This window comes from Chinchilla lanigera, unplaced genomic scaffold, assembly GCF_000276665.1.
Source record: "Chinchilla lanigera isolate Chin_1 unplaced genomic scaffold, ChiLan1.0 scaffold00043, whole genome shotgun sequence".
Taxonomy (NCBI): Eukaryota; Metazoa; Chordata; class Mammalia; order Rodentia; family Chinchillidae; genus Chinchilla; species Chinchilla lanigera.
The window spans coordinates 1,487,664-1,497,201 of record NW_004955444.1 but is presented as its reverse complement, the minus strand read 5'-3'; the positions used below and the strand labels follow the sequence as shown (position 1 = coordinate 1,497,201).

At 46.2% G+C, this 9,538-nt stretch overlaps 1 long non-coding RNA gene across 3 annotated transcripts; it reads left to right on the top strand.

Annotated features, from left to right (window-relative positions):
- Positions 1-19: 19 nt before the first annotated feature.
- Positions 20-9,337, top strand: LOC106149387. 3 transcript variants are annotated; one of them, XR_001235540.1, is made up of 3 exons: positions 20-633; positions 6,354-6,578; positions 7,123-9,337. It is a non-coding gene; the product is annotated as an uncharacterized LOC106149387 (long non-coding RNA). The 3 variants fall into 3 exon arrangements; XR_001235541.1 differs by adding an exon at positions 3,263-3,372 and having other exon boundaries at positions 6,354-9,337; XR_001235539.1 differs by having other exon boundaries at positions 6,354-9,337.
- The last annotated feature ends 201 nt before the right edge of the window (positions 9,338-9,538 follow it).

Sequence of the window (9,538 nt, the reverse complement as noted above, 5' to 3'; positions counted from 1 at the left end):
CCGCCCGGTGTGACCCCGCTGTCCCCCAGGACCTCTCGCCCCGCCCCGCACGGGCCCCCGCCCGCGTGACGGGGCCTCCTGGGGGTTCGGGGCCAAAGCTGCTTTGTATTCCCGAAGGGGCCAGGCACCGCACGCCGCCGGCCTCTTCCCTCCCCAGCCTGCTGATGCGGGCGTTCGGGGTCCCCCTGCCCGCTCCGCTGCCTCTCGAAGCCCCCGAGGTGCTGTCCCCCCTAGAGACGGGCGGCCCTGACCCTCAGCCAGCGTGCACCCCGCGAGGCTTCTGCGAGCTTCCCCGGCCCCGCCTGCCCTGGCCCAGCTCGGCTGTTGTGTGCCAAGCTCCGGGTTGCTGAGTGGGAGGAAAGAACCCGGGGCCACGCTGGTGCACAGGCGAAGTGCTGCTCACACGTGCGCGTTCGCGTCACACAACGAGGGCACCCGCACTTTCGAGGCTCATCCATCCAGGAAAAACTCACCGGCGCCCTCTATGTGCCGGGCACAGTGCTGGGGCCTAGGAACGCCAAGGTGACCCCAAGGTCACGGCTCCCTCCCAGCGGAATTCACATCTTAGGGGCCTCGGACGCCAGAGAGGTGGGTGACTCAAAGCTTGGAGGCGCCTTTTTAAGGAAAAATGAGGTGAGGAAACAAGTCTGGGACCTTTTCCGGGTTTGGGAAAAGACTTAAAACCAAGAAAATTGGAACAGTCGGGAAGGGGTGGTGGCTCCCCTCGGTGGGGCAGGGAGGGCAGAACTCCACGGAGGGGAAGAGCTCGAATTTCCCACCCGCACTAGGTAAGTGGAGGCCTTAGGCAGAGAACCACTTTAAACTTCTGGGAGGTGCTGTGAACTCAGGGCGCACGCTGCAAAGAGGGGGCTGCCCGGGCTGGAACTTTTCCAGCCGGAAGTGCTGGGCGAGGTGCCTGCGCTGACGGCCAAGCCCCGCTTGGATGTGCTGGCGGGTCCACTCCCTTGCCCGGCCGAGGAACGTGCACACGGCTCTGTGGAAGGAGTCCACACCAGACCGCGGCCCTGGGTTTCTATGTGAAAGACCGAAGGGTGGCCAGCGCTGGGAGGGACGCAGGCGCGAGCCAGGCAGGGAGTCCCGGGCCACTGTGGGGGTCCCTGCCCTGGTGCCCTCTTCGAGGCCTTCTTGTGGCACTGTGCTGCTGGGTACAGGCGATCCCTGCGCGGGCACTGAAAATGGTGCTGAGGCTGCACCTGCTGCTCCAGAAAGAGGGAGAAGGGCCTTCACTCAGCTTTCGGTCACATCTCACCCATGCTGGGACAGCAGGGCTTTGTGGAGCACACTCAGGTAAAGCCAGCTAGTGTAGGAAACCTGGAGGATTTCATCGCTTCCACAATCACTCAACAAACTTGCAGGAAGCCCTTATTATGTTCTAGGCACCGGCCAGGTTTTGAGCAAATACTAAAAAGCCACAACTTCTGTCAAGCTCCTCACAAGATCCTCCTAGTTGTGTGGCAGTGGGCAAGCTACTGAACCATGTTAGGCCTCACTTGTCTCACCTGTAAAATGGGGATGTTAATAGTTTTCTTCCAATATTACAGGTTAAAAAAGGCCAACTACGTAAAGCATGTTATACAGTATGTGGCCATTAGTAACCACTGGGTAAGCAGCAACTATTATCACTGTGTGTTAGTGTGCTACAGTATTAGTGTCATAGTGTGTTAGTGTAATGTATTAGTGTATTGTTCTACTGATGAACTCTGAGAACTGAATTACTCTAAAGTCTTTTTCTGACACTGTTACACATTAAATTAAGTGTAATTACCTCATAACTGGATATCTCGAAACAGTGCCTCAAAAGGAATAGTCCTATAATATCATGGGAAGAACTCAGTTCTTGCTCAGAGCACCAGATTATCTTAAGTAAAATGTCCAGCGGCTCTGCACTGTAGTGAGAGTTGTGCATCTGGAGTCTCTTACTAAGAAGCGTCCCCTGAGCAGCTGTGCTGTGGGTAAGTGCGTAAGTACCCTGGGTACTCAGAGTCCGAGACGGCGCCCTCATGAGCAGACGCCAAATCAGAAACCACAGTGCAGAGTGGCCCAGAGCTACCAGAGCAGAATTCTGACCGAGTTCTCCTTTTCCTCGGTCCTCACACTCCCCGATCAGCCTGAGGACCCCGCCTAGAGCCCCGACTGCCTCGTGATCGTGCCACGCAGAAGTGACCTCCCACTGCGGACGCCCCTGAGTGAGCGCAGATGTGGGATGCCCTGGTTTTCCTTGGAAGAGATTGTTTAATTGGAAACCCAGCAGGCCACAGGGGTGCCGCGGAAAAGGAGGGGATTTCAGGTCACCCTGCATAGTTTGAGTCACACTTCAGGAGCTGTGTGAGCCCAAGCCATCGCCTGCCCCGCTCCTCTGAACCTCTTTCGTCATCATAAAATAAGAATACTACTTCAGCATTTTAAAAAACAACAAAAGACAAAGATGAAGCGAGGCAAAGCGTTTGTAGATGAATGACGCTCCTTATGCTTGTAAGTGATGCAGGCGGTACTTCAGCCTCAGCTTTGCTGGGCCACCGCGGTGGGCTTCCATGCTCCCACCAGTGAGTTCCTTCAGGATGGGCCGCTCCACCCTTCAAGAAGGGAAAGGAGGGGCCGGGGATTTAGCTCAGCGGCACAGCGCCTGCCTGGCAAGCACAAGGTTGTGAGTTCGATTCCCGGTACCAGAGAAAAACAAAAAAAAAAAATTGTAAGAAGGGAAAGGAGAAGGAAGGAGAGGAAGAGGAAGAGGAGAAAGATATTTATAAGACCAAAGTGCATTTCACAGAACGTTAACATCTCAAGATGCTGTGTAAATAAAAAAACGTTTCCTAAGTACATGTGGGAAACCACCGTGTCCTTGGAGATCTCAGGGTATGTTAGGGCATGAGAATCAGAGAAGTCCTGGTGAAGAAGCCCCAGTTACGTTCCTCTCACTCAGTTCTTCTCAGCTCACCAGCTGCTTTCTTGTTTCACGGAACACCTGCTAATGTTCCACTGAAATAGCATCCCAAGAAACACATTTTGGGGGGTTCTGCCCTAGCATAAAGGTGGGTGTGTTTTGCTTTTGGTTAAAGACCTTTGACCCATCAAAAAAAGTAATCACAAGTGAAAAGTACTTTAAAATTGTTATGACTGAGTCAAGTGCTGAACCTTTTTTGTTTTAAAGTTCTTTGCTGACTAATCAGAAAGGCTGATTCCTTTCAAATAATTTTCATACTTTTCTGTTGCAAACATATCTATGGCACTTACTGCGCGCCAGGCACAGTCCTTCCAAACCTCACACAGAACCCATCGCACCCTCCGGACAACCCAGGAAGCAGGAGCTGTTTTCTCACGTTTTTTTTTAAAGGAAGCCTAGGACAAAGAGAGGTAAGACGAGGCCCAAGGTCGTATTGGAATCTTTGCCATGGGTCTGATTCCATGGCATCTTCTTTTCCATGAAGAGTAATTCACGGTATATTTTTTCTCAGTGAAAATTATGCAAATGCCAATGTACAGCATATTCTTTTTTCAATTAAAATAGCTTAGAGGGTAATTTGTAGATTTTTTAATTTAAATATTTCCACTACTTTTTGTAGTTTTGAGACATCTTAGGATATAAATGAGGTAAATCTTAGGACGCCACCGAAGCAATGGGAATAGTTCTTGCAGTTGGTACCAAACTGTCTTCGGTAGAGTGAAGGCCCATTTTCCCAGTAGCTGGGAGGCTGATACAATATCACAACAGTTGGATGTACACCTTCTTAGATCTGATTTCCAAATATTTCGTCATTTAGTACTTTTGTGTTCCTAGATGTTTATGATGAGTAAATCTAAAATGACTTTAAATTATTGAAGTTTCAAGTACAGCAGGAAGTACCGGGTAAACCCAGACTGGAATTCACAGACTCTGTCTTTGAACCTAGACGGCTGCCAGCCCCCTAAGCCATCTGTTGGCCAGAATGGATACGCACAGGAGCTCTGGGTATTGTTTGGAAAGGATCCCCACCCGCGTGATTCAGTAGCAGGGCAGTGATGAGGAAGAAAGTTTTGGGTCCCAGGAGAGAAAAGGGTTAGGAACAGAAGATGAAGGAGCTGTTTGTGTGCTTGATAATTCTGGTGGGAAAAAAAATCTAGCATCAGCATCCGGGAGACTGCAGAGAGCTGGGATGGGGTCGTTCTGCACCAGCACTGCACGTGTGCCCACATACACAAATGCTGCCCTGAGGGCGCGTGATAATGCAGCAGTGGAAGCCTGGGATCTTGTCGCATCAGCAGTCTCAGGGAAGGCGTGGCTTAGGAGACAGCAGCGAAACCCTCATGTGGAAGATATTATAGTTAACAAATAGTATTGAACTTGCTCTGGAACACCAGTGAGGTCTTCAGTGCCCACAGAGGGAGAATTTAGAAGGGGCTGAAGTCCCACGGTAAGACAGGAAGAGTTAGGAATAGTTGTAATTGGGGCGCTGATGTGACTTCATTTGTACTCAAAAGTCTAGTAGGGCCAGATAACCACAGGAGGAAAAAAAATAAAAGTGTTTGTATATTTGTCCCAAATTGTGTCCTCTCAAAACCCGTATGTTGAAGCTCTAAACCCAGTGTCATAGTGTTTAGAGATGAGGCCTTCGGGAGATACTTGGGTTTAGATGGGGGTGGAGTCTCTCATGATGGGATTCTTGACCTTAAAAGAAGAGACAGGCGAACTGGTGCTCCCCTTTTCCTCTCTGTCCCCTTCCCCCTCCCCCTCTCTGTTCCTCTCCCCAGCCCTCTTCCTCCTCTGCTACTTGGGAACCCAGGAAATGGCAGTCATAGCAGTCTAGCAAGAACCTCACCAGAACCCGGCCATGCTGGGACCCTCGCCTTGGTCTTCCGATCTCCAGAAGCCTGAGACAATTACTTTTTGTGTCTGAGCTACTCGAGCCATGGTATTTTGTTATGGTAGCTGGAGATAAGACAATTCCTATTTCAAAACTTTTGTAAAATGTTAAGATATCTTTGTAAGTAGACATTTCTGCTATAGATAAGTGTTCTGTTTCTCAGCTTTTCAAATGTATTCAATTTTACTTGTCAGAAATTCAAAGAGCTAGGCAAAAGATACCAATTTTTCCCACTTAAAAAGTACTATTTTTAGAACAAAGATTTTTTTTCTATTTTTCAACAACTTTTTCAAAACCCTTGTGGATTATAAATTAATGAACTAGGACAACTTTCTTTCCACATAAATGACAAAGAGCTGACAGTTCTGGTGAGTATCACCATTTAAGAGCAGCTCAAGTTTCAGTCTGCAAGCTTCTCTGACGTCCCTCCTCTTTTGGAGCTGCTGTCAGAAGACCGTGAAATAAATGGGTAGTTTATCTCTGCGGGAAGTTCCCATTGTTCAGAACTGGCTCCCGCTAGGCCTTCAACCCCTTCACCCCCCCCCACCCCCCAGTTCACTATTGCTAGGGCTTCTTTCTCCAGCCTTGCAACTGTGACTGCACTTCCATGACCAAGTGCAGCTGCCCGGTGTGTGTGTTCCCTGAGAACACACTCTGAGAACACAGCTCACTTCCTTGGATATTTATAGAATGCACTCTTACAAAAAAACAAGAAAACAAAAAACTTCTCTTTCACCCTCCACTGTAGTTTGCATCTGTAACACCCTCCAAAGACCCACAAATTTGGGAAACGGTAGAACCTTTTAAGAGGCAGGACCTAGCAGGAGGTCTTCAGGTGATTGGTGCTCTTTGAAGAATAAAATCAATGTATTTTCCACCAGAGAGACAAATGAGTTGGCAGAATTTTTCATAGGGTTTATATACATGCCACAGAAAAAAGAATATTTGACTTGAAGACAGCTTGGTTTGTCTTGGCTTATATGTGCTCTCATAGGTCCTCTCCTTGGTCCCTACACAATTATCATAATAAATATTTAAAGCAGTTTTAAAAAGTTTATCTATAGTACCCAACCTACAAATAGTTTTCTCAGAAGCCACAGCTATGATATAAAAGTTTTTGTCTCTATAAAATATATGCCTCTTAGTGAATTTTTATATCCAGTTTTAAGCATTTGCTTAATATTTGTTGGTATTAAAGAAAACTGAAAAATACTCATAAGTATTCCTTAAATTGATGATTTTAACCAAAACTGCACTCTACTAATTGCTCTACTAAGTAAAAATTTTTAGTACTCAATTCAGCCACTTTGGTTTCTTCTAACTTGCTGTTTAAAACACAAAAATTTATCTTATGATCCTGGTACTACTTATTCCCATTAGCAACATTTGTTGAGCTGTTTTCCTTGAAATTTGACTAGAATAATTCATTTTTCCTTTCACATGTGCACACACACACACGATCTTGCTTTATGACTGTTAATGTTCTCCACACAGGGCCCCACAGACGCTGTCAGTTTGCTGCCTGTTTGAATTAGCCACTCCACACTGGATGGTGTGACTGCACCACAGCCTTCGAGAAGACTGAGCAAGAACACACCGCAGCACCTCTTCACGGGCATTTTCTCTCTCCTCCACATTCACCTCAAGAAGACTTTTTCATACCACTTCTTCCATATGCTTTTTCATGGAATCTGGTCTCTACTGGCCACATTTTTGAGGGTAAACAAGACAATATGTTGTGAGATGGTTTGTGAAGAAATAATCGTGTAGGGTTAGACACTTCCATGCAATAGATGAGGAGCAATTTGCTGCTTTTATTTCCATTACCTTTACTTGTGGCATTCATGGTGCAGAGATGATAGAGGGTGGTAGCCTGCGCCAGGTGAGGAAATAAAAAGGGGCTCAAGTATAAGCAAACAGGAGTGGAATGAGACGGCAGTGAAAATTATGACCATAAGGACAAAGTGAAAAGGGGTGAGTCAATCTAGTTGGGTTTAGAAACAAAAGGGGGAATATTTCAAGTCTTCACTAAACTCAGTTGAGGTGGTACAGAAAAGAATGCACACATAGAAGAAAAGTCCTAGAGTTATGAGTCTGCTTGGAATGCACCTAGATTAAAACTATGATTTCAGAGACGGAAAGCATAATGGAAAGGAATTTCAAAAGAACACTGAGCAGTACGTGAGATGTCACTGAGTGGAGATAATACTACCCTGACAGTAGTGAGTCAAAACTTATCCCAAGTTTCCTTGCTTTAAAACAGTGACTTCCAACTTTTGGAATGCATTAGAATTGCCTGGAGGGTGAGATGCCGCCGCCGCCGCCGCTGCTGCTCCTGGTCCAAGGACCACCATTCTAGAAAATCACTTCGTGGGTAGAGAAACTTGGCTCTAACGGGACAGTTGAAGACGACACCAAGTTGTTAAGCTTCAAGTCTATCAAAACATCATGAAATATACAATTTTCAGCTACATATTGAAATCAGCAGAGTTCTTTCAAATAAGAGCTTTGTGCTTTTCTAACAAACTTCAGATAATATGCTAAATTTCCAAATTGAGCTATTTGAATTTTGGAATTACCTCTGTTGTCAGAGGTAAAAGTCTGGTATTTTAAAAAGTTGCTTCCTGTCTTGAGAAACTATGAACTCTTAAAATAAGTTTCCCATGGGAAGGGCTCCAGAGGGAAGAACAGAAGCCATTGTCTTCCCTCTGTCAGATGAAATGGTCGTGCGTCTGAATGCTAAATAAATGAACAAATAAAGAGTAAGTGCATAGATGAGAGCACCCTTCAGATCTACAAAGGCAAAGCAATTTAAAACAATGTGCACATCACAATGGTAATAGCAGAATTTAATAACATGTATTAATCATATAAACAGGGAAACTCTGTTCCTCCAAGGCCTGTAGTCCATAGTTTTGTAATGAGCTTTGATCCACCTAAGTCTCTATATATTTATGCATATATATTTCATGTATAATTTTTGGAACCTAGAACTATGCTGTCTAAACTAGTGATTCCCACATAGCAAGCATCAGAATCACATGGAGAGATTAATAATAAAACACAGACTTGGGAGCCCACCCCCTGGGTATCTGATTCACTAGATCTGGATTGGGTTCAAGAATCTCTTTTGAACAAGTTCTCAGGTGATGCTGATGTGCTTGTTTGAGAACGTGCTTTAGGAATTGCTGGTCTACTTCTGTGGTTCGCAGCTTGGCCAAATACTAGAATTATCTGGGGAGGTTTTTTAAAATGTTAGGTCAAGTCTCAAAGTCATAATCTCCAGAAATTTTAAAGGTTCTCTGATGATTTCAATATTCGGCCAAAGCTGAAGAGTTCGAAAACTTTAGCACCTCCCATAATCACCTGAGACCTTACTGAAACACTGGTGGTGGCCACTGTCCTGGGATTCCTAAGTCTGTAAGTCTGGGTTGAGCACAAAAGTGTGCATGCCAGTCCAGTTCCCAGGAGGCACTATTGGTCTAGGAACTATACTCTGAGAACCACTGGGTAAAGCCAGTCTCAACGCTGGCTGAACTTGGAATCTCTTGGGGATGTGGTAGAAAATACAGGAGTTAGCTCCTCCTCAACCCTTCCTTGCCCCTCAAAAAACACCCTAGGAATTAAAACTTAATTAGTTTGCGTTGCAGTCTGGCAAAAGTGAGCTTCTGAAGTTTGGGTCTCAGTCACTTTCTCATCGAGTGGACAAAATAACTAACACACCCACCTGCCCAGCCCCCAGCTTAGGTGGAAGGTGCAGGCCATGGTTGGCTCCAAGGCAAAACCAGCTTGTTAGAAGGGCCTGGAGGGAGGACAGCTGCTGTCCCCCGGCAGCCAGGAAGCAGAGAGAGAAGGTCGGAGCGGAATGGGATACTCACCCATCCAGGTCACACCAGCGACCTGCTCCTTCCAACCAGGCCCCACCTTCTAACGGCTCTGAACGCTTCGGATGGTGAATCCACGGATGAGCATAGTGCCCCGACACTCCGACGGCCTTCCAAAGGCCCAGCCTCTGAAAACCTGAGTCTTTGGGGGGATGTTCTAGAGCTACACTGTAACAGCCTCCCAGAAGCCTGAGGATCACCGAGAAACCAAGCAAGGTGAAAAGGCATGGACGCATCATGTGCAAAGCTGGCTCTTCGCGTGAGTTGAACATGACCTCTTCCAATCAGAATGTATTTTAATCATTATATGCAGCAGATACCTTTGTTGAAGAAAAATACTACATTGAAATAAATGTAAGATTATGACAGTTCTTTTTTAATTTGAGAAATAACTAGGTTACTCCAGGAGGGGATTCTCTCCTCCCCTTTCATTGCTATAAATACACATTTTTAAACTATAACATGGTAACCCACCCCTTTGGCGATCTGTAGCTAGTCGTGTAAACAGAAATGTTATAACTGTTATTATAAAAGCAGTGTCTATAAATGAGAATTTATGCTTACATCTAAATAAACTTGAAACCTGATCAAGCACCCTGGCTCGGGGAAAATAACTTTGGGTTTGGACAACCCAACCCAGAGTAACGTTTTACTGCCAGTTCATGTTTTTTACATACAGGATCATTCTTAATCACATAGTATGGGAATAACTTGTCTGGTGCAGGCTAAGAGCTCAGATGTGGGAGTGGGATGGGGGAGTAGCAGGGTCAGCCTTAACTGGGCCTTCTCGGCCAG